The sequence below is a fragment of the Olea europaea genome, chromosome 18 (assembly GCF_002742605.1).
Source record: "Olea europaea var. sylvestris chromosome 18, O_europaea_v1, whole genome shotgun sequence".
Lineage (NCBI taxonomy): Eukaryota > Viridiplantae > Streptophyta > Magnoliopsida > Lamiales > Oleaceae > Olea > Olea europaea.
This window is the reverse complement of record NC_036254.1, coordinates 7,174,717-7,201,169: the sequence shown is the minus strand read 5'-3', so window position 1 is coordinate 7,201,169 and position 26,453 is coordinate 7,174,717. Positions and strand designations below refer to the sequence as shown.

Sequence of the window (26,453 nt, the reverse complement as noted above, 5' to 3'; positions counted from 1 at the left end):
ACAAATGTATAATTTTTTATAGCAAAAACGAAAAAAAAATCATCTTTGTATGCATATATTATACAGGAAAAATTTATACGTGTCTGTAAAATAAATATTTAAATATTATTTCGTTGAAAAAGGAAAAAAATAAAAAATTTCAACGTAAGTTCCAGGATGAAAACAGCCGGCCCGAAAATCTGGGCCAGCTATTCCCAACTCGCCCAGTTATCCGGGTCAGCTGGAAACAGCTCCATCTAGCAGGCCCGGATATTTGGGCCGGCTAGACGCAGCCGGCTGTTTCCAGTCGGCCTGGCAGGCTAGAAAAAGCCGGCCCAGCCGCCTTTTATTTTTATTTTTTTCCTTTCAGATTTTATAATTTATTTGTTCATATTTAATATATGTTTATTGAAGTAAATATTAATGAATATTTAATACTAATTGAAATAAAATTCCAGCTGGCCCAGCCGCCTTTTATTTTTATTTTTATTTTTTTCCTTTCAAATTTTATAATTTATTTGTTCATATTTAATTTATGTTTATTGAAGTAATATTAATGAATATTTAATGCTAATTGAAATAAATATTTTTGAAACAATTAAAATAATCAATGAATTATTTAAAGTATAAAATTAAATTAAATATAAAATAAACAATTTAAGAAATTATATATTAATTCCTTACTTTTAATTTGTGGCAGATATGACATCAGCATGTGTCCCAATTTGATATTTCGGTGAATTTCAAATGAATGAAAATGTTCAGTGGGAATGAAAATAGACGAGTGAAGGAGATGGGATTAAAGCAATTTTTATAACAAGGAGTACATCGTTTGCAAAAATGTACCATGATATACAAAACATGCTCAACTTCGATCACTCTCAGTACGATATAGAATTGAGATTTTTGTTTCATAAGCATTCAACCATTCCAATTCCACCTATGAAAGTTACTTCTGAAGTGGAAATGAAACATCTAATTAAATTGAACCAAGGCTGAAAGTCGACTCCTATTTGCGTAACTTTATTGGGGAAGAATGTCCACAATGGTGAACACGAAGTTTCAAATGAAGAGAATCGTAATGTAAATGATGTTTGGGATACAATTCAGATTGTTCGTGAAGATGATGTGGTTATTCCCGAGATCACTGCTACTCACCATGATCACACTGTTACGCACAGAATTCCATCGATAGTTGAAGACAACGAGAATGAAAATGCATTTACAAACAAGGATTTGATTGCTTTATCTCATAGGAGACATGAGTCGGGTAGGAGCTCACAGACCGGACAGAGTACACAGTCCTCTAATTGTTTGTGTGTAGTTCCCGATTATGAAGATGTATATGTCGAGCAACTATTCGAGTCAAAGAAAGAATTGTAAGAAGCTGTGCACCGGATTGCTTTAAAACATAACTTCAAGTTTAAAATGAAGAAATCAAACAAGTCGACGTACATAATTATTTGCGTTGACGACAGTTGCCATTGGCGTTTGCGAGCGACTAAGATGGATACGAATGAGTTCTTTGTAATCCGTAAGTATGCACGGGAACATACCTGCGAAGTGGGTATCCGTTGAAATGATCATAGGCAGGTCCGATCATGATTCATTGGTCGAGAAATAATGCACAAGTTCCAGGACCCACGAATGATCTACAGACCTTCAGACATCATTAATAACGTTCGACGAGAGTACGGGGTGATTATGAGCTATCAGAAGGATTGGAATGCTAAAGAATGTGCATTGGAGGATTTGATAGGTTCGACCGAGGAGAGTTATGCTAAATTAGCCAAGTATTTCATTGTTTAAGTGTTTATTTCTTTGTTATTTTAATTTTTAATTATTTTATTTCAATTGTTTATTTATATATAATTAATTATTTAATTGAATTGTTTATTTTCTGTTCATTTAACATTTAATAGATTATCTAAATTATGATTATTTTTATTTATATTGGCCAGGTATTGCTATAACATGGAAAAAATTAATACTAAATCGACATTTTTTATTGAGAATGATGACGATAATCGCTTCAAATATTTCTTTATGGCCCTTGGACAATGTGTTCAAGGATTTCGAAATGCAATGCGACCCCTAATTTTAGTCGATGATACAACCCTTAAGGCGAGATACGGGGGCAAGTTGATTATTGCAACATGCCAAGATGCGAACATCCAAATTTACCCTGTTGCGTTCGGCATAGTCGACGGAGAAAATGATGTAGCGATGAGTTGGTTTTTCACGAAGTTGAGGGAAGTAATTGGGGATGTCGAAAACCTTGCATTCGTAACCGATCGATGGCAGTCAATAATAAATGGCATTGTCGAAGTCTTCCCCGAAACACATCATGGTTATTGTATGTACCATATACAGGGAAACTTGAAGACCAGGTATCGAGGCAAGGGCATTGTTGCGTTGTTTAGGAGAGCCGCAGAGGCTTACAGTTTTGAAGAGTTTGAAAAGTTCATGGTCGAAATAGACAGTAAATCGCATGCTGCAAGGGAGTATCTAACAGAGATGGGGATTTAACATTAGGCACGATCACATTTTCCAGGACGTCGATACAATATGATGACGTTGAATAATGCAGAGTCACTTAACGCTTTATTCAAGAAAGATTGAGAGTTACCAATTCTCGCAATGATTGAGAACATTCGTGACAAGCTACAACAGTGGTTTCATGATCGACGTGAGGAATCACAGAGTTGTGCAAGTGTGCTAATCCCGGCTCAAGAAGATAAGCTCTTCAAAACTCTAGGTGTGGCGAGAAAGGTATATGTAGAATCACTGGATCAGTTTCGCTTCTCCGTGAGATGTGCACATAATTTCGGATACATCATGGACTTGAATGATAACACGTGCACGTGTAGACAGTTTCAGTTGGAGAGTTTTCTGTGTATACATGCAGTGGCAGTGGCTATGCATAGAGAATTTCCACCACACACCTTATGCAGTGTGTATTACATGACTGATTATTGGAGAGCAGCGTATGCGAAAATAATATTTCCTACCAAACGAAATCGAGTGGGAAGTTCCCGACCACATTCTCCCACTGAATAATTGTTGTCACCAGCAGTTAGACCATGTACTCCTGGACGTACACGTACGTCTAGAATACTATCTACCGGAGAGTTTTCCTAGCCTCGTAAGTGCGGTAGGTGCGGTGAAACAGGGCATACTAGAAGATATTGTACAAGTCAGATTCCTCTGCATGACAATGTAATGGATGTGTAATTTTAAAAACTATTGACAATGTAATTATTTATAACATTGACGTTAATTATTTATGCATATTATTTATGTTAATTATTAGATTTAGTTTTTTTTAAACATTTCATTCATTACTTTAATTTGTTACACACATTCTTTATGCATATTATTTATGTTAATTATTTGAAATCGAAATTTTTTCTAGACACTGCGTTATCCACAATACACACAAATATTATAAATAAACACATAAATTCTAAAATAAATATTTAAATATTATGTAAATAATTAACATTTTATAATTCTTTCATAATTACAAATGAATGAATAAAATGTACGATGTTTAAATAAATGTAAAAATATGTATAATTATTTACGGATCCCCATTAAATTCAAATAAATCACATGCTAATTTATTTCTCCAATTTTGTATTCATGCCAGGTTGATTGCATCAACCTTATGTGCCACACTCAAAAATTTTATGTACTTGATGACGAACATGCCGCAATCACCCCTACAATTAAACAATGTTGTATTAGCACATCGAAAATTAGTTAGAACCTAAAATGTAAATAACAAAAATAAAATTACAAACACTTATGATATTTGCTGCCTCGCCATCATTGTGTTCCGCACAGTGGTCAATCTGTCTTGTACAGTGATGTTCGCTCGTCTAGCCATCATGGGAACGATCACAGATACCAACTCTAGATTTTGCTCGAGTTGACCTTGTGTCAGGTATGAATGATTGGGGTCGTACACATTCATCGTGGAGTCGACGAATACGATTTCCACTACAATGTAGTGATGATTCACATATACTGGCATGTACATATGCGTACAACCCTCCCATGGCTTTCTTCCAACACTTGGCCACATCCCTACGACCTACTCCATCATATATACCGACACCGTGTACTCGTTACCCGTAACTTGGAACGACTGGTACTCAATGTCAACAGCACAGATGAACTCGATGTTCAATATGAGTCTGGCAGGAATGTTGAACGATTTTAGATGTCTTTCAGCTCAATCTCGTAGCAAATCCATGGCCAAGTCGATTTGCTACATCAAGAAACACCAATAAAGAAAGGAGTTAATCTATTAATTTGATTCAAAAATTTGATTTTGAACATACATAATAAATAACAATATTTTCATTTCACTTACATCGTCGAAGAGCCAAGCCCCCGAAATGGTGATATCATGGAACCACTTGTAAGCATTTGAGATCATTTTCTAAGCAATCGTGTGACTGGCCCTGAAAAAATAAGAATAGGATTTTTAGTTACAAGAAGTATACACGTGTCAGCGTCTGCGTACTATACTAATTCTATAAAATACAAAACTTACCCAGGCTTCAGTGTTCTCCAGTCCGTCTCAAAGGCTTTCCACTTGGCGTGATCCACCTCCCTGAATAAATTCGGGTGCGTCCCGTCGACGAACCTTCTCCTCTTCGCCTCCGCGGTAAAAGGAGAAACAACGTACTGCGATGGCACCCTCGGCCTCTTACTGACCACTCGCTCCAGCACGTCAACAGCTATAGTCCTCTCCTTATGCGTCTCGGGAACCTCCATCTCCCCAACCATCAGGACGACCCCCTCGCCCGCTATCGGGACCACCTCTTTCGACACAAAGACCACGTCCGGCAAGTCTGGCGTCTTCTCGAGTACCACCTCCACCTTCGGTACCCTCTCCTCTCCGGTGCCCCCTCGACATCCCCGAGTATCCCCTGCACGGGTACCACCTCCAGTACCCTCTCCTCCTCCGGTACCCCCTCGACATCCTCAGGTATCCCCTGCATGGGCACCCCCACCTCCTCGGGTATTCCCTCTGCCTCGAGTGACGTCATCTCGGGTACCACCTCCACCTCCGGTACCTTCTCCTTCTCCGGTAACCCCTCGACGTCCTCAGGTATCCCCTGCACAGGCACCCCCACCTCCTCGGGGATTTCCTCTGCCTCGAGTGACATCATCTCGGGTACCACCTCCACCTCCGATACCCCCTCGACGTCCTCAGGTATCCCCTGCACGGGCACCCTCACCTCCTCGAGTATCCCCTCTGCATTGGGTGACGTCATCTCGGGTACCACCTCCACCTCCACCTCCATCTCCGATACCCTCTCCTCCTCGGGTACCCCCTCCATGTCCTCAGGTATATCCTGCACGGGCACCCCCTCCACCATAGGTATCCTCTCTCGCTCCTCCATCCCCATCGTGTCATTTAAAAATGAATCAAATGCAACAACTGATGGCCACAATGAGTCAACATACCCCATCTAACCCCCTTCCCCCTGATAACCACCGACCCCTCCGTCACCCCCTCCGTTTCGATAGCCGCCAGTCCCTCCGTCCCGATAGCCGCTAGTCCCTCCGTCCCGATAGCCACCAGTCCCTCCGTCACCCCCTCCATCCTGATAGTGATCTGTCCCTCCGCTAGCTCCTCCATCTCGATAATCGCCCATCCCATGCAGGCCTGCTATGTCACCCCATATCGCTACAACCTCAACATGATGGTCTCCTAACCCAGCTCGTAACATCGCGAGATCATATCGTAACTGTGTCATGTCCCTGAACTCAGCTCGTAGTGTCACGACATTATCCCGTAACTCTGTCATATCTCCTCTCATCTCCATCAGGAGTTTGAACAAATCAATCATCGAAGCGCGGTGACTAGGTGCAGGAGGTGATACTGGACGACCCCCCTTAAAAAATAACTATTACAAATGAATAACCTAACAAATAAATTAAAACGACAATCGAAAAATTATTTTTAAGTAACATACTCTATCTCGATCAACGCTGAACTCAGACATCTGAACCTCTGGTGTAACCAGACGTGATCCTCTTAGCGGAGGTGACATCCTCGCCGAACAAGATCTCCTCGGTGGAGGTGACATCCTCGATGGAGGTAGTACTGAACGATCCTCCTGAAAAAATAAATATTACAAGTAAAGCACTTAATTACAAGATCAAAGCGATATTCAACAAATCCTGCACAGTAACATACCCTATCTCGATCCACCCTAGATTCAGGCATCTGATCGTCATGCGCAGTCTGAACAGGCAATTCACGAATATAAAACTGACTCTCCTCCTCGATCGACAGTGTCAATTCAGTGAAAACTTCAAACTGACATTTTGACATGTCACAGTTAATGACTATGTATTGAGATTGCAAAAGGACATACAACATAAATAGCAATTGTATAATACGTACCTCAGGATCGTCGAGGAAAGCCGATAACTGTTTGGTAAGCGGCTTGTCTTGTGCTTGCCAGTGATGCATCCGAGGACAGCGTGTCTCTCCTCTCCTCGCATACCGACTAGCCAAGATAGGGATAGTCTCGTACACCCATATCTACAGCAATTACAATTATTATGTATAGAATTCAATAAAAAAGTGTAGGTAATTCGTTAACTTAAACATATACCTGCAGCGCCAACGGCAGTCCTTATGTATCGTACTTGTGCTCGAGCTTATCCCCCTTGGGCATCGAAAGCCCCCTCCTAAACACGTGTAATGTATCTAGAAAACATCTCCGACCCCATAGGTAGTTGTTGAAGGCATCAATATTATCAACAACCTCCAAATGGAAAATGTCAATCGATGTCTTCTTGTGATGACACCAGAGTACGCTCTAGATGATAAGCACCAAGCCCAACTTCAGCTTATCAGACATCTAATCACATCTCCTTAATGCATCTCCCAACTGCGCTAGAGTAACCGTCGTCTGTCCATTAAAATATTCATTCAATAGCCTCTTGTTCCTCGGAACACAGGCCCTCGCCTCTTCTTCGTCCGTACATCGCAGTCCAGTGACGAGAGCAAATTCAAATATGGAGAACGTCGCTACCTTGTCCCCAAGATCAAAATGGAGGGCGTCTCCGTCAACTGACTTCAGCAACCGACATAGCAGGGAATCGAGCAGCTGGCCAGACCACTGTACATCACGCAACGAATACAATGGCCATAAGCATGATCGACGTAATATGTCCACATGCTCGTCATCCAGCAAATCTAATACCAAAGCGAAGCTGGTAAAGTTACAATTCGACGTAACTCTACCACGGATCTGTCTGACATTGTCGTCCAAATGATATTCCATCCTACAAAATTTTAAATATTAGAACCTTGTGCAAATGATGTTCGATAAATAAAAATTTTTGTTCATAGGTAATAGATAAACAAAAATATTACAAAAATATACCAACGCACTGCTACTAGCATAATAACCAACCGATAACGAAATAAAGAAAATGAACGTAAATTACTATTTTTCATATACTTAATTTGCTAATTTGATTGATATTACTTATTTAATATTAAATTATTTCTTTTAATTATTTCACTAACACTTATTTTGATTGTTTCTTTTAATATTTTAACTGCCTATTTTAATTATTTTCCTAACACTTAATTTAATTATTTATATTTACTTAATGTTTAACCACTTATTTTAATTCTTTACGCATATTGCTTATTTCATATTTACAAATTTATTTTAATTGTTTCGCAAAAAATTAATTTGGTTGACGTTTTGATTTCCTAATTTAATTGTTTATTTTTATTATTTTACAAATGTTTATATATTTATTAAAGTTCTTTATGCATATTACTTATTTAACATTTAATTAATTATTTTACTAACACTTCTTTTGATAGTTTATTTTAATTGCTTATTTTAATTATTTTTCTAACACTTAATTTACTTTTTTATTTTTAATGAATCTTTAAATACTTGTTTTAATTATTTACGCATAATGCTTATTTCATATTTACAAATTTATTTTAATTGCTTTGCAAAAAATTAATTTTATTGATATTTTAATTTTCAAATGTAATTGCTTATTTTTATTATTTTACAAATGTTTAAATATTTATTTAAATTCTTTATATATATTACTTATTTAATATGTAATTATTTTACTATTACTTAATGTAAAATAATTGATTAATCTGAATTAGCAACTAATAAATATTTCGATACATAATAAAACATTTAATCTTACATTTCAAATAAATAATTTTAAATACATAATATATACATTAAAATTAAACAATTCAAATAAATAATTAAATATTAGAGAACACAATATAAGCAATTAATAATTATTTAATTAACTTCAATAATTACGGAAAAAAATAGGCCCACGGCCCAAATAACGGATGGCCCAGTCAACTGGGGCAGTTGACTGGGCCACCTGGGCACGATCAACTGTGTCCAGGCGACCCAGTTAACTGGGTCAATTGGGCACCCAGTTGACTGGGCACGACTGGGCCATCTTGGCGCGCCCAAACGACGTTCCCAGCTCCCCCAGTGCGGTTCAACCTGGAGATCGTCGAAAAACTTCATTTCCAGCGATCTCCACTCCATTTTTCCCTTTCCAAACAATATTTATACCCAAATTTCACATTTACATAAGGATTTCTCAACACATATATAAAATCATGCTTTTTTCCAAAAAATAAAATAAAAACATGCTTTTTCTTGGTATAAAAATCTTACTTTTTTCAGAGAGAAATGGCCAACGGGGTCTCCTGTTTTTCCTATTTTGTCGATGTCTGGGTCGACGGTGCTACAGTTGACTGTTCACTCTTGTCTTCTATCTTTTTCAAATGTTAAGGGTAAATTTGGATTTCTCTTGTTTTTTGTTGATTTTCAAATTTTAAACATTTTTGCTTTTTTTTTAACTGGTCAAAGGCCTCTTTAGAAAAATGGCCGGGTCAACCGGCCATTGGCCACTATTTCCTCCTTTTCCCACTCTGTACCCTCTATCTATTAACAGCGCACCATCGTCGGAGCCAGGAGACAACCGACAAGCACTGCCGCCATCCCTCTAAACAGATCTGAGAGTGCGACGGGGACGTTGCTCGCTCACCACCTCTGCGCGCAAGCGGCAAAAATCATTGTGTACGCCGCCGCTCACCGCACTGCATGTAGCGTTGAGCAACTAAAACCAGTGGTAGGGCCTTGTTTTGTCAGGGGGAGGAAAGCCCTTCAACCATGCTAATTATCTTGTTATTACTCGATTGTGGTGGTTGCTACAATTGTACCATGGTCAATTGTGGTGGATGTTGTTGTGATCATGGTGGTGTCTATGGTTGTGGTTAATGGTGGTAGTGCGGTGATGTCAGTGGTGGTGGTAGTGTTAAGGATTTGTTGAAGGTGGTCGTGGAAGATTGTGGTGCTGGTCCGCGGTTTGACCAATTATGTGTTTATCGTGATCTATTGTCACTTGATCACGTAAGATATAGTTACACTGAAAACAAATTTGAGCATAGTTAATCACATAAAACATAGGTTAGACACTTGGTAATATACAATCACAAATTAGACAGTTACAGATAGTCACACAGGTCAGTGACCACCACCACCATCGCCAACACCACCTCCTTACCAACCTCGCCACAACCACCACCACCAATATCTCACCACGATCAACGACACTACCTCACTACAACCACCTTTGACCTCACCATCACCATCGTTTTGAAAAAAACAACCACTTCCAACCATATCTGTACAAAACCAACCACTAATGATGATCTTACGCAAAAATTAGGTCAGATATACGTAAAAACCAACCACTGTCAATGATTGTTCACAAAAATTAAACTAGGTCTGTTGCAGCTCCGGTGAAGGAAAGCTCTGCTGCGCACGGTGCTCCCAATGGTGGGTCATCGCCACTGCAACCCTGATCAGTGGATGAAGAGAAGCTCCAATGTTGGCAATGTATCTCCCAATGGATGGGTGTTAAGAGAAGCTCTATCGAGTGAAGAGAAATGGAGAAGGAGACGTGGGCTGGGATGAATGGAGGGAAGTGAAGAGGTGGAAGTGAATATGCAGATTATATTTATTATTATTATTCTTCACTTGATTTATCGAAATATTTAGGAAGTTTGTTACTTGTGAAATGTGGTTCTTATAGTGTAGTAGTTTTGTATTGTTCCTTTAACGAACCAAGTGCCACCGAACCACCTTCATCCGCTACTTCTAGTTTTGATTTAAATAATATCAATGAGAAGACAGCAAAACAACCCATTTTTCAATACCTACAATTCAAATTGGGATTAAGAACAATTTAGGACAATACTCTTGGATGGCACTATGGATCCTCAAATTTTAATATTTTACAAAATAATTCTAAACCTTGCATTATGATTATACAAATAATTTTTCAAAGATGAAAATTGTCGAAGTGTTACTTAAATCATCATGTGATATGTTGGAAAATTTAATCGGTAGTGTATGGAGTGGAATCGGGCTCTCATATACCGTATTTGTGTTTTAGACACCGGATTCACACTTACCATATTTGGCAATTGCTTACCGTATTTGACAGTGTAACTCATCGTATTTGACAGTGTAACTCACCGTGTATGGCAGCTTACTATATTTGCAGGCGAAACTCACCGTATTTGCACAAAAATTTGTATAAAGTTTTTTTTATTCATACACTAACTAAAATAACAGCAAATTTTTTCACTTATAAATAGAAATACCGTATCTGTGAAATCTATTTTTCACACATATAACGAATTAGAAAAAACAGTTTATTTTATTTATCTATTTCTAACATGAATTTCAAGTATAATGCAAATTAAATAAATAAATCTGCAAAATTGCAAATTAAATAAATAGCAGATATAATTTCAACCCGAGACTTGTGTAAACACAGTTTCCTTAAGACAAATTCGCCCCCTCACCATGGTGCTAGAGGTTTAGTTCGAGCGCCTATCTCCCAGGATACAACGGTAACCAGTAGAATCCGAGTGTTCGAACAATATCACCTTACTGGAATGAGACGGAATAAAACAAAAAACAAGCTGGAAACTGCAGACGAAAATTTTCAGTGTTTGAACTACTGGAAAAGAAGTGAATTATATAGACTGGATCCAACCATTAGTTTTCTGCATTAACCATTGCAGTTTTTGGAGTTACACTTCGATTCGACCATTGGAGATTTAGGAGTTTCAGACACTCAAAAGTCATTTGAAAAAACCACAAAAAAAATTGCAAAACGCGGACAATCCAAACTGACCAATTTTTGCTCCATTCGGTCCGACATTCGTGTGCGCAGTCGCGCTCGCACTCAAGTTCAAGGTCCGAAGGCTATTTCTGTCCGTGATTTGCACCCCCTGTGCGCGCACGTGGAGAGAGCCTCTATGCTACACATGATCACACTATTCCAATGCATAGTCATATATAAAGTGGTTTTGTTTTCCATATTTTTCCTATGTGGGACAAAGTTTTCCCACCAACATAGACCATTTCCAATGGTCCACTTTAGACTCCAATTTCTTATTCACCCGATCTTTATTTTTGGCAAATAAATACATGATTTCAATATTTTCACGGAGGAGAACACATATCAACTTTGATATTCCAAATTGGACCAACGGGTCCTACCGAAAATCGTGCCAAAAGTGAGTCAATTCACTCATTTTTTCAACAATCCCCCACATGAATGAAAATTGGGAGAGACACAAAACGTGAGATATAAAACTTGGTGATAAAGTTCAACGGTTGAAGCCTGCATAGAATAGGTAGGTGTTACCCTTTGAACCTTCCCTTGTGAAAGCATATTTACTTTACTGGCTGACCAGTAGACGCGATGTCTTTTGAACTGTTCTACCATTTGTGTAAACAATGATATACTTCACACATGATTCTTCCTAACACCCTTCAGTTCTCATTATTATGTTCGTTTTGATCATGAATATATGACTGGTTCTGTGAGAGTTTCTAAGAATTGAGCCCCACATAATTCTCTTAGAAGTGGCCCCACTTCTTTCTCACATAGGTGATTTCTTATTACAAGTAACCCGCATTACTTGGTTTGATTTTCGACGCGTAAGAATCATTAAAAGCCTATTGCTTAACCTTCATCCTTACGGGCATCACTCTTATATCATAGGAATGGACAGGAGGTGATACCCCCATAGTGAGTTTATCAAGTCTTTACAGTTAGGTTGTCCCTTTGAACCTAGATCTTGGGATCTCCAGTCAACTAGGTTGGGTTTCCTTTGTAATGACTTATTCTTTCAAGGGCTTGAGTCTCATTCCTTTCGATGATTTTCCAACTAACTCTCTGTTTAAACATTTGGTTAGCGGATCCGTAATGTTATCATTTGACCTAACATATTCAATTGTGATAACTCCAGTTGAGAGTAGTTGTCTAATGGTGTTGTGTTTACGACGTATATGTCTAGACTTACCATTGTACATGTTACTCTATGCCCTTCCTATTGCTGATTGACTATCATAATATATGTAAATTGCAGGCACAGGTTTGGACCATCTTGGAATATCCTCTAAGAAGTTGCGCAACCATTCAACCTCTTCACTACATTTATCTAGGGCCATAAACTCAGATCCCATTGTAGATCTGGCTATAATTGTTTACTTAGAGGATTTCCATGAAATGGCAATACCTCCCAAAGTGAACACATATCCACTAGTGGACTTTGAGTCTTTTATATTAGATATCCAATTAGCATCACTATATCCTTCAATGATAGTTGGATGTCTGGTGTAGTGTATTTCATAGTCACGAGTATATCTTAAATACCTTAGTACTCTTACTATACCTTTCCATTGATCATTTCCTGGATTACTTGTATATCTACTCAATTTACTGACTGTATAGGCTATGTCTGGTCTTGTACAACTCATTAAGTATATTAGACTTCCAATAACTCTCGAGTATTCTACTTGAGAGACACTTTCACCTTTGTTTTTAGAAAGATGTTGACTCGTATCTATCGGTGTTCTAGCCAAGCCAGTATCATCCTCGTTGAATTTTTCCAAAATTTTGTCCACATAATATGACTGGCTTAGAACAAGCCCATCTGATGTTCTTGAGATTTTGACTCCAAGTATAACATCAGCTAAACCCATGTCTTTCATATCAAATCTCGAATTTAATATATTTTTAGTGGATTCAATCATCTTATTGTTACTACCAACAATAAGCATGTCGTCAACGTAAAGACATAAAATGACATAGCCATCTTTAGTGTCTTTGACGTAAACACATTTGTCACATTCATTAATTTTAAATCCTCTCTCTATCATGACATTGTCAAATTTTTATGCCATTGTTTTGGTGCTTGTTTCAAGTCATTAAGTGATTTCACCAGTTTACAGACTTTCTTTTCCTATCCTGGTGACGAAAATCCCTCGGATTGTTCCATATAAATTTCTTCTTCTAAATCTCCATTTAGAAAAGCCGTTTTAACATCAATTTGATGTACTTCTAGATTTCGCAAAGCAGTAATCGAAGTATCACCCTAATGGATGTTATTCTCGTCACTGGAGAATACGTATCAAAGTAATCAAGGTCTTCCCTTTGTTTGTAACCTTTTATTACTAATCTGACCTTATACTTTTCGATAGTTCCATCTGCTTTCATTTTTCTTTTCAAAATCCATTTGTAGCCTAGTGGTTTGCATCCAAGAGAAAGATCCACTAGCTCCCATGTATGATTTTACAGTATGAAATCTATTTCACCTTTAATGGCATCTTTCCATTGAGGTCCTTTTGAGAAATTCATAACTTCTTGATAGCTTTGAGGTTCGCTTTCTAGCATATAGGCAGAAAATCAGGACCATAAGACTTTTCTATCATTTCCCGTTTGCTACATCTAACCTCAGTCTCCTCTTCTAATTCTTCGTCCTGACTATTTTCAGTCATTGTCTCATATGTTCGGTTAGAGGAGTTGGCTTCCTCTTTGGACTTGTATGAAAATACTTCTTCAAAGAATGAATCATTCCTCGATTCCATTATCGTGTTTTTGTATATGTCTGGAATTTTTGAATCATACACAAGAAATTGATAAGCACCGCTATTACGTGCATAGCCAATGAAGACGCTGTCTATAGTTTTCGAGTCTATCCTTACCTTCTTTGGTGTTGGAACAGCCACTTTTGCAAGACGCTTTCACACTCGCAAGTGTTTATAGGTAGACTTTCTTCCTTTCCATAACTCATAAGGGGTCTTTCCCGATTTCTTTAGAGGCACCTTATTTAAAAGGTAATTTGCTGATAACACAGCTTCCCTCCACATGTTCTGAGGTAACCCAGAACTTACTAGCATTGCATTCATCATTTTTTTTAAGGTACGATTTTTTCATTCAACTACACTATTTTGTTGTGGTGAATAAGTTGCGGTGATTTCATGTATGATTCCGTACTGTGCACATGAATTGGCAAACGGTGCTCCATACTCACCATCTCGATCACTCCGTAGTACCTTAATTTTCTTATTAAGTTGAGTTTCAACTTCATTCTTATAGAGAACAAATTTCTCTATAGCTTCATCCTTGCTTTTAAGTAGATACACATAACAGTATTTTGTGCCATCATCGACAAAAGTAAAAAAAATACTTGTTGCCACCTCTTCCGTGTACAAGTTTTAAGTCACAAACATTGCTGTGAATTAAATCAAGTGGTTCTATGTTCCATTCAACTGACTTAAAAGGATGACCTTGTCAATTTTGTCTCAACACAAGTTTCACACTTATGTTTGGAATCATTATGGAACTTGGGTATGCAATTCAAATTAACTAGTCTTCGTAAAGTATCATAGTTAACATGTCCTAATCTACCATACCACAAATAAGCAGAAGAATTTGTCTTATTTATTTTTGGTTTCACAACCATTATATTTAGCATAAACATACCGTCGGAAATATAACATTTTCTCACAAACATTCCACTTTTTGATAGAATGACTTTGTCTGATTCAAATACAATGCGAAAACCATGCTTATTCAAAAGCGACCCGGACACTAAATTATTATGAATTTTCGGCACATATAGCACATTGTTGAGAGTCAACTCTTTTCCCGAGATCATCTTTAGAACCACCTTTCCTTGACCTTTGATTTCAAAGGTTGCTGAATTTTCCATGAACAGCTTCTCCCCGTTCTCGATTGCTTCGAACGTAGCAAACAGCTCTTTATCAGAACACACATGCCCTGTAGCACCGGTGTCAATCCACCACTCCTTAGGGTTTGAACCCACCATGTTCACTTCAGAAATGACGGCTGGGAAATTCATTTCTGAGACATCTTGTGCCATGTAGTCAACCATATTTGCTTCTTTCGTCTTCTTCTTTGACATTCTGCACTCCGAAAACTTGTGGTCTACTTTGTCACAATTGAAGCATTTCGAGTGAAATTTCTTCTTAGAAATTCCACCTTTTGGTCCATGCTTGGTCTTTTTTCCACTGGATGGCCCAAACTTGTTTTTATAACTCTTACTACTTTGACCATACTCCACAACATTGGCTTTAGCAACATCAGGATTGAACCACTTCTTTTCTGAACTTTTGTTGTCTTCTTCAATTCGAAGTCTAACAATAAGTTCTTCAACATTCATTTCCTTTCGTTTGTGTTTCAAATAGTTTTTGAAATCTTTCCATGCGGGGGGCAATTTTTCAATAATTACTACCACTTGAAAGGTTTCACTCAATACCATCCCTTCAGCATGAATTTCGTGAAGAATTGCTTGGAGTTCTTGCACTTGACTGATAACAGGTTTGGAGTCCACCATCTTATAGTCTAGGAATCTGCTGACTATAAACTTTTTAGCCCCGGCATCCTCAATTTTGTATTTTCGGTCTAAAGACTCCCACAACTCCTTAGCAGTTTTCATCATGCTATGCACATTGTATAGCGTATCTGCTAAACTATTCATAATGTAGTTTCGACATAAAAAGTCTGAATGCTTCCAAGCATCAAGTGCACTGACTGCTTGAATATCTCCTTCTCCTTTCCAAGCATCAAGTGCATAGACTGCTTGAATTTCTCCTTTTCCTTCATTGGGTACAAGAGCAGTCTCAGTCAAGAATCTCGTAAGATTCAAGGTGATCAGGTAAAACAGCATTTTCTGCTGCCACCTCTTGAAATTCAAGCCATTAAATTTCTTCGATTTCTCTCCATGATTAATCGAAACAGTAACCGTTTGGCCAGTTGTTGGAGCTACAGTTTGACTCACAACACGACTAGGCAAGTTAGCCACAGCAGAGCTTGGCCCTTGAGCCATAGTAAAGCCCACAACTTCATTTCCAGCAGGAAAAGTTTGGGCCACATCCATGTTGGTTGGTTCGGCAGCCATTTCTGAAAATGAAATAATTATTAGTTTCCAAAAAACAAATAAACTTGTTTACTACCAATACGTATTAAGGGGTTTGTCTTAAGTTTATTGGAAAATTTAATCAGTAGTGTATGGAGTGGAATCGTGCTCTCATATACTGTATTTATGTTTTAGACACCAGATTCACACTTACCCTATTTGACAGTGCAACTCACCGTATTTAGCAGTGCAACTCACCGTATTTGACAGTGTAATTCACCGTATATGGCAGCTTACTGTATTTGCAGGCGAAGCTCACCGCATTTGCACAAAAATTTGCATAAAGTGTTTTTATTCATACACTAACTAAAATAACACCAAATTTTTTCACTTATAAATAGAAATACCGTATATGTGAAATCTATTTTTCACATATATAACAAATTAGAAAAAAAAAAGTTTATTTTATTTATCTATTTCTAATAAATTTCAAGTATGTTGCAAATTAAATAAATAAATCTGCAAAATTGTAAACTAAATAAATAGCAGATATAATTTCAACTCGAGACTTGTGTAAACACAATTTCCTTAAGACAAATTCACCCCCTCACCGTGGTGTTAGAGCTTTAGTTCGAGAGCCTGTCTCCTAGGATACAACAATAACTAGCAGAATCCGAGTGTTCGAACAATATCACCTTATTGGAATGAGACGGAACAAAACAGAAAACAGGCTGGAAATTGGAGACGAAAATTTTCAGTGTTTGAACTGCTGGAAAAAAAGTGAATTATATAGACTGAATCTGACCATTAGTTTTCTGCATTAACCATTGCAATTTTTGGAGTTACATTTCAATTTCGACCATTAGAGTTTTAGGAGTTTCAGACACTCAAAAGTCATTTGAAAAAATCACAAAAAAAATTACAAAACACGGACAATCCAAACTAGCCAGTTTTTGCTCAGTTCGGTCCGACATTCGTGTGCGCAGGTCGCGCCAGTACTCAAGTTCAAGATCCGAAGGCCATTTCTCTCCGTGATTTGCAACCCCCCCCCCCCGCGCGCGCACGTGGAAGAGCCTCTATGCTACACATGATCACACCATTCCAATGCATAGCCATATATAAAATGATTTTGGTTTCCATGTTTTTCATATCTGGAGCAAAGTTTTCCCACCAACATAGACCATTTCCAATGGTCCACTTTAGACTCCAATTTCTCATTCACCGGAGCTTCATTTTTTGTAAATAAATACATGACTTCGATGTTCTCGCGGAGGAGAACACATATCAACTTCGATATTCCAAATTGGACCAATGGGTCCCATCGAAAATTGTGCCAAAAGTGAACCAATTCACTCATTTTTCCAACATGATCTTCTTTAGTCTAACTTTATGAGCTATGTTTTTCTTTCTAACTCAAGACTCATGGTTAAAATTTTGAAGTGAAAGCATATTTTCATTAAAGCTTGTGCAAATTTATCGAAAATCGACACGATCCATTTAAAAGCGAAGACCAAGTTAACAAATACACTTCACATATTTGGCGACGGCTAAACTTCGATATTTGTGATTAATTTGCAAAACCGTTGTAATTACTATGAAAATTGTAAACTTAATTGTAATTGTAATTGAAATTCTAGAACTACACATATAATTAAATGTAAACTAATAAATTTGGATTTTAAATAAAAGTCTTACTTGAATTTTAATTAGAAAATCCTATTTGAATGTAAAATTATTATTGCATAATGATTGGAACTCTTGTATTTCTATAAATAGAGAGTAGATGGAACCTAGAAATTCTATGGAATTGTACAAAAATTATAATTCATAATTTCACAGTGTTCAAATTTCGAGAGAGAGAAAATTATTCTCATCTTATCTAATTGTCTGATTCAAGAATTAACTTCTTAATTTAATTAAAAGAAGGTGCACACTCACTGGTGTAGTCTTGACTTTCGAAAATTTCATAAAAGACCTGGAAATTTGAAGCATCAAGTTCTTGGAGCTAAAAAATTGAAAGTTCATGATCCAAAAAACTAGAAGTTCGTGATTCAGAATTAATTCAAGAATTAATCGTCGAATTTAGGTAAAATTTCGAATCCTTTATTTTGATATAACATACACGTGAATATCTAGACAATCTTATTTATTGAATTAAATAAATTTTTTGATTGCTGAATAATTCCGTTTCCGCATTCCAACAATCACAGCAACAGATCTTATACAAGTATCAATCTTGTCTAATTTCTAGTAAAAATATTTTCTTTACAAAAACAACCCATTTGAAAATTTGAGTTGAAAAAGAATGCATCACATTTGTAACATTTTTGAAATGAAGATATTATCTATATGCAATCAGGGCTCTCTTTCTTTCATTCCATGTTTATGGCACCTTTAGAAGATGTACTAAATAGTATTCAGAAAGGAAAAAGAGTTAAAAACTTGTTCATGGTTTTTTTTTTAATCTTGCTCAGTATTGCATAGAGAGCATGACTCTTGGTAAAAAATTACTTAAAAGCATCTGAAACGGAATAAATGAAGTCCAAGAAACCAGATCCCTTGAGAATGCCTTTACCGGTCAATAGTTCAAAATCCAACAGCAATAAGAAGCCATTTACTGCTGCCTTTCCTTTTATCAATTCATTTTTCCCTGCAAAACTGCCCTTCAAGATCCTCATCGAGCACCATTCTAACTTGAAGAACAAAGTCAAAGTAGCATTGAAGTAGCCTTTGGATTCCTTTGACGAGATTTAAAAATGTTTGGCCAAGCTAGAAAAAAAAAAAAGTAGTGCACAAATAATAACTTTCAAATATGTATGGAAGCAAAGTAAATTAAAAGTTACTTTTAAGCTTAGACGAACTGCTCATTGAGCAACTCATTACCTCATCAACATTGACATATGTTGCAATTAGATCAGATCGAGCCTTTCAACTGAAAACAATCTATGCAGATGCATCAGATTGAGCACCTGAGTTATGCTTATATAAATATTTTCTCCATCAGTTTTCATTGAGTAGACAAATAAATTTATTAAAGGGAGAGTCAGGACTCACAGCACAGGATTATTTGGACACCCCTCTTTGATGGTCTCCAGTTTGCAAATCATATGTGCTCTCAGTTGTCGGACGAACAATACATCCGTCCTACATTTCACACTGTTTTATAAGAATAAAGCAAGCTTTTGTGTATCGTACATGTTTTGGATAAAAATTACACAGACCAAATCCTAAGATATTAGAGTTTCCATCATAATATAACAAGTTCTTCAAGTACGCTCAATTTACACACCAAATACATATTCATATGTTTTCCCATCATAATACCTATATATGACACTGTGATACACTTATTTAGGCATCGGAAGTGATATTGGCTAATACCTTGCACCTTTGTTGCATGTATCACCCGAGAAGAAAGGAGGACAAAAGGGGCCAAGGAATAGAGGCAGTTTTTGCCTAAGACAATAATGAAATGAAACATACTTTGACTAAAATCTAGAGAATGCTTAAGAACAAGATGTTCCCTAATTACAGAAGCTTCAGTTAATCAAGGACGGAGCCATAGAAAAATTTATTCTCTATAAGAATGAAGTTAAAAATCAACTTAATAAGAAAATTAAAGTATTGTGAAGTGATCGAGATAGCGAGTATGAAGCACCATTTGTTGAATTCTGTGCACAACATGAAATCATATATGAAAACTACAATGCCTTATTTTTCGCAACAAAATGGTGTTGTAGAACGAAAAAATCGTATCATAAAAGAAATTATAAATGCAATGCTAATAAGTTCTGGGTTACCTCAGAACATATAGTGAGAAGCTGTGTTATCAGTAAACTACCTTTTAAATAAGGTATCCTAAAAGAAAATGAAAAAGACCCCTTATGAGTTATAGAAAGGAAGAAAGTCTTCCTATAAATACTTACGAGTGTGGGGTGTCTTGCTAAAGTGATTTTTCCAATGCCAAAAAAGGTAAAGATAGGCCCAAAAACTATAGATTGCATCTTCATTGACTATGCACATAATAGTAGTACTTATCGAATTCTTGTGCATGAATCTAAAATCCCAGACACATACGGAAACATGATATTAGAATCAAGAAATGATTTATTCTTTGAACATGTATTTTCGTATAGGTCCAAAGAGAAAACAAGCTCCTCTAAATGAACATATGAGACTATAACTGAAAATAATCAGGATGAAGAACTAGAAGAGGAGATTGAGGTTAGACGTAGCAAACGGGAAATGAGAGAAAAAAAACTCATGGTCCTGATTTTCTAACCTATATGCTAGAAAGTGAACCTCAAAGTTATCAAAAAGCTATAAATTCTTCAGAAGAACCTCAATAGAAAGATGCTATTAAAAGTGAAATAGATTTCATACTGCAAGATCATACATGGGAGCTAGTGAATCTTCATTCAGGAAACAAAACACTAGGCTATAAATGGATTTTCAAAAGGAAAATGAAAGTAGATGAAACTATCGAAAAGTATAAGATCATATTAGTAATAAAAGTTACAACGAAGGGAAGGCCTTAATTACTTTGATACATATTCTCCAGTGACAAGAATAACATCTATTAGGATGATACTTGCGATTGTCGCTTAGCAAAATCTTGAAGTACATCAAATGGATGTTAAAACTACATTTTTAAATGGAAATTTAGAGAAAGAAATCTATATAGAACAATCCGATGGGTTTTCATCACCAGGACAGGAAAAAAGTCTGTAAATTGGTGAAATCATTATATAGCTTGAAACAAGCACCCAAACAATGACATGAAAAATTTGATAATACCATGATGGAGTATGGATTTAAAATTAATGAGTGTGACAAATGTGTTTAGGACAAAGGCACTAAAGATGGTTATGTCATTTTATGTCTTTACTTTGACAATATACTTATTGTTGGTAGTGACAATAAGATGATTAAATCCACTAAAGATATGTTAAATTTGATATTTGAGATGGAAGATATGGGTTTAGCTGATATTATACTTGGAATCAAAATATCAAGAACATCAGATAGGCTTGTTTTAAGTTAGTCACATTATGTGGACAAAATTTTAGAAAAGTTCAATAAGGATGATACCAGCTTGATTAGAACACCGATAGATACAAGTCAACATCTATTTAAAAAGAAAGATGAAAGTGTCTCTCAAGTAGAATACTCGAGAATTATTGGAAGTCTAATATACTTGATGAATTGTATAAGACCAAACATAGCTTACACAGTCAGTAAACTGAGTAAATTACAAGTAATTCAGGAGCTAATCACTGAAAATAAATAGTAAGAATATTAAGTTACTTAAGATATACTTGTAACTTTGGAGTACACTATATCAGATATCCAACGGTCATTGAAAGACATAATGATGCTAATTGAATATCTAATATAAAAGACTCAAAGTCCACCAATGGACTTGTGTTCATATTGGGATGTGCTGTCATATCTTGTAAATCCTCTAAGCGAATAGTTATAGCTAGATCTATTAAGAAATCTGAGTTTATAGTTCTAGATAAACGTGGTGAAGAGATCAAGTGGTTGCACTTCTTAGAGGATATTCCAAGATAGTCAAAATATGTGCCAGCAATTTACGTATATTGTAATAGTCAATCAGCAATTGGAAGGGCATAGAGTAACGCGTACAATATACGTTGTAAACATAATACCATAAGACAACTGCTCTCTACTGGAGTTATCACTATTGACTATGTAAGATCAAACAATAATATTATCGATCCGCTAACCAAAAGGTTAAATAGAGAATTAGCTGAGAAATCATCAAAAGAAATGTGACTTAAGCCCTTGAATGGATAAATTATTATAAAGGAAACCCAATCTAGTTGACTGAAGATTCCAAAATCTAGGTTCAAAGAGAGAACCTAATTGAACCTAATTGTAAAGACTTAATTAAATCACTGTGGAGGTGTCACCTCATGTCCGTTCTTATGATGTAACAGTGATACTCGTAAGGATGAAGGATAAGCAATAGTCTTTAACTATTCTTATTCATTAATGTGTGTTACTCGTAATAAGAAATTACCTATGTGAGAGAGAAGTGGGGTTGTTTCTAAGAGAATTGTGAGGGGCACAATTCTTAGAAATTCTCACAGAACCAAGCATATGTTCATGACTAAAACGAACATAATAATGATAGAATTGTGTTAGGAAGAATCCTATTTAGAGTGTACTTTCATAAGGAAAGGTTCAAAAGATAATACTTATCTATCTTATACAGGCTTCAACCGTTGAACTCTATCCCTAAGTATTTTATTTCACGGTCTTATGTCTCTCCCAATTTTCATTCATGTGGGAAAATTATTGGAAAAATGGGTTGAGTGGTTGATTTTAGCACAAAATTTAAGTGAGATCCAGTTGGTTATTTTGGAAGTTTAAGATTGATTTGTATTCTCCTCCATTAGAATATCGAAATCATACATTTACTTGCCAAGGATGAATGAAAAATTAGAATTCAAAATATGCCAATTGAAAGGAGCTTATGTATTGGAGGGAAACCAATTAAAGTTTGACCCACATAGGAAAATTATGAAAGCAAATACCACTTTATATAGGATTACACTTTGGAAGAGTGTGATCATGTATAGCATAGAGACTCTCTCTACATGCATGCATAGGGGACAAATCGAACTGAAATAAGCTTCGGACGTAGAAATTAGTTAATTAAAAGAGCCTATGGCTTGCTAATTTTTTCTCTTCCAACTGGCCATTTAAATTCCAAGAAAGTTGAAACTCCGGTATTCATTATCATTATATACAAGTTAATAACATTCATGGTGTTGAGCCTATATATGCAATCCGATTTCTACTATTCCACGCAAGGAAAAGAAAAAGAGAAGCAACACAGCACACACTTTCTGCATAATTTTACAGAGCACAGTTTTCTGCATACATTTTCATACAACATACAGTCTCGTGTCTGTCTGAAATTTGTTCGGTAATATTGTTTCGACACAAGTTCTGTTCGCTCGAGTAATAGTTGAGATGCTCAAATTCTACCGTTTCTCCATTTTATCCTAAAAGACAGACATCCTAATTAATCCTCAAACATCTACGGTGAGGGGGCGAATCTGTTTTAAGGAAACTGTATTCACACAGGCCTTGATTCAAATTTATTTATTTTTGATTATTTGATTTTCGCTAATTAGTTTCACTTATTCGATTTTATTGGAATCTAACATGCTATATTTTGGCTAACTAGATTAATCTGTTTAATTTATTGTAAGTTAATATACTATATTTTTAATAGTATTCAAGTTCACTGCATATGCAGTATATGTAAAATCGATATGTGCAAATCTATTATCCAAGTTCATTGTATATACGGTATATGCATATACAGTAAGCTTCATATACGGTATGCGCCAATCCGATAAGTTGCATATACAGTATGTCTCAATACGGTAAGTTGTAAAACCAGTATATGTCCATCTGATATTGGTTAATTCGGTATTCTTTCACTAATATTTAATCCTACATGAACTTAGGTGAATTTAACATTGAGCAAGCCTTCAGATTAGACACCCTCAGCAAAAGACCTATTCTTTTTAGCGAACACATCATCCTTGTACCATAATAGCAATATGGTTTGATCATCATGCATGATCACGCACCGTTCTCCCTTTGCCAATGCCACCAGAGCCTAGAGGCACCATCGAGACGTAGACCTAGTTGATATTATCGATCAAAAATAGCTCAATTTGTTCATTTACCACTGGTGATGATCAATATGACATGTTAGTGGCTTCGTACGTGACGATAATTATACGATAAGTGGAAATGGTGGTGGTGGGTCCGTGAAGGTGAGCGGTGGAAGGTGGAGGTATGGAGATCATTTACGACAATTGGATGAAGATGGGACGGTGATAAAGAGCATGGGTACTACACTGGCCATGAGTGCTTAGAGAGAGATGCGTATGGAAGATTTGGGATGTAAATTTGCTTTGCCTACTCAGGCGAGCTCAGCCCAGCTCATGGCTCAAGCCGAGCCCATTTCGAGGAGCCAGCTCAATGGCCAACCCATGCCATGGGCCATTTCTGTACGAGCCAACTGGTTGAATAAAAAAATGTTGAAGGCAGCTATAAAGCTGCTTGTTGAGGCAGCAAATCTGCTGCCGTTTATAGCCGCCTTATACTGGTAGCTATGAAGAAGAGAAAAATCGAGCCGACTCGGCTCGGTAAAGCCCGAGCCGAAAGCTCGAGTCAAGCCTCAATTTTTGGCTCAACTTTTGTTCAGTTCAGCTCGGCTCTAGCCAAAAAAAGTCCGATTTAGAAAGCTCGAGCTAAGCCCGAGTCTCAAGTTTCAACTCAACTCGTTGACACCTCTACGAAAGATAGAGCTTAACATAAAGATGAGTGGAAGCTACGTCTCTCGTATGAACACAATGGTCTATTTTCCTTTTAAGCTTAGCCGTTGTCAGGAGGGTCGATACCAGTTGTCTGATTTTTAATTAATTATTGATACATTATTTTGGAAGAGAGAAAATATTTAACAGTATTAAATAGTTGTTAATGTAGAAAATTAAAATTAATGACATGTTAATTAAAAATTAAATAATTGATTGGACAATAAATCTCAACTCTTGAGAGTATTTTTACAAGATTTTAATCCAATTTTTGACAATTGAAAATGTAGTTGGCCCCATTTGTGCCGTAACTATTGACTCAACATAAAACAAATTATAAGAAATGCCCTCTTCTAAAAAATAATAAATTAAATGTTAAAGGAATACATTAGTAATTCTACTTGATTCGGTCAAAAATTGCAACTGCCCTATCACTATCACTATCATAAACTGTATAACGGCATAAAATTATCATTCCCAGAGCTAAGGACCAAACAGCAACATACGTGGTGTTATGTGATATATTCAATGAAATGTGATACTAGCTAACTCATATATTTGTACTTGTCAAACCCCGATTTTTATTGAATAAGAGCATTTTTAAAAAGCTCTTTATTTTAAAGAACATATCTTATAATTTAAAGAGTATCTATAAATTTAGATACTTAAAATTTTAAAATACTCGAACAAACTCTTTATATTTAACATTTAATTTTACTATTCCCAAGAAATATTTATTATTTTTCTCTATCTTTTATTTAACTAGTTTTTCTCTATATTATTATATTATTTTTCTACATTGAAAATTAAAATATTTTGAATGCATTTAATTATAGAGAGTGGGTTTGGTTTTTCAAATTTAAAGAGCCAAACACACTCTTTAAATTAAAATGTTAATTTAAAGAGTTCTTTTAAGCATGATTTTAAAAATTGGCTCTTTGAAAAAAAGACCATCTCGTGTTTAAAGAATCTATTGGATATAATCTAAAAATTAGATTTTTAGCCACTGTTTTACAATCATTACTTGCAAAAGTGTTTTTTCTACATACTCATATTTAACCAAATATTCACATTATAAAATATTCTGCACATAAATTCACTTTTTCCTACTTTTAACCACATATTTTTCTGAAAATCATTATTCAAAACTTTGTTTTACCCATCTAATGATTGTCAAACAGGGACTTAGTATATTTTGGTAAAAGTATGTTGAAAAGTTTATAAAAGTTGTGGATCTTATACAATATGTAGTTAAAAATGAATTTTAAGAAATTAGGACCAAACAGAGGCTTAATGTTACATTAATGCTATCTAAATTAATATTTTGATATTAGTGGTATTATATAATATTACTCGAATGTGTACGACAAGATAACATTACAGCATGCAATAAAGATGATAGAAACCCCAATTTTCATTCACAAACTTTTTTTGGTAAGGTGCCTGTTGATTGATATCCTTATTTAGACTCCATTTTATTCAAAATACATTTGTCTCTCTCCTTTTTTTAATCACATATTGTTCAATAGAATAATTTTCCTTAAAAATTCAAAATTTTTCTTATTTTTTAACCATAATTTTTTCAAAAAATACTTTTCCAAAATATATAAAAAAAAAATTCCAAAAGACAAATTTTAATGGAGCTCAAATAAGGGCTTAGTGTCCATTTGGTATCACGTGTATTTTTCAATTACTTAGAGATATATTCAATCACAACTTTTAATAAGTTTTGGGACTGGGGTATTTAAAGTGGCAAAGATTTTTATAAAAATCTCTAGAGTACTAACTTTTTAAATCGAAACACACACAAACAA

At 35.9% G+C, this 26,453-nt stretch overlaps 1 pseudogene; it reads right to left on the bottom strand.

The window, feature by feature from the left end:
* Window positions 1-18,780: 18,780 nt before the first annotated feature.
* LOC111366676 lies at window positions 18,781-24,129 on the bottom strand (annotated as a pseudogene).
* Window positions 24,130-26,453: the final 2,324 nt, after the last annotated feature.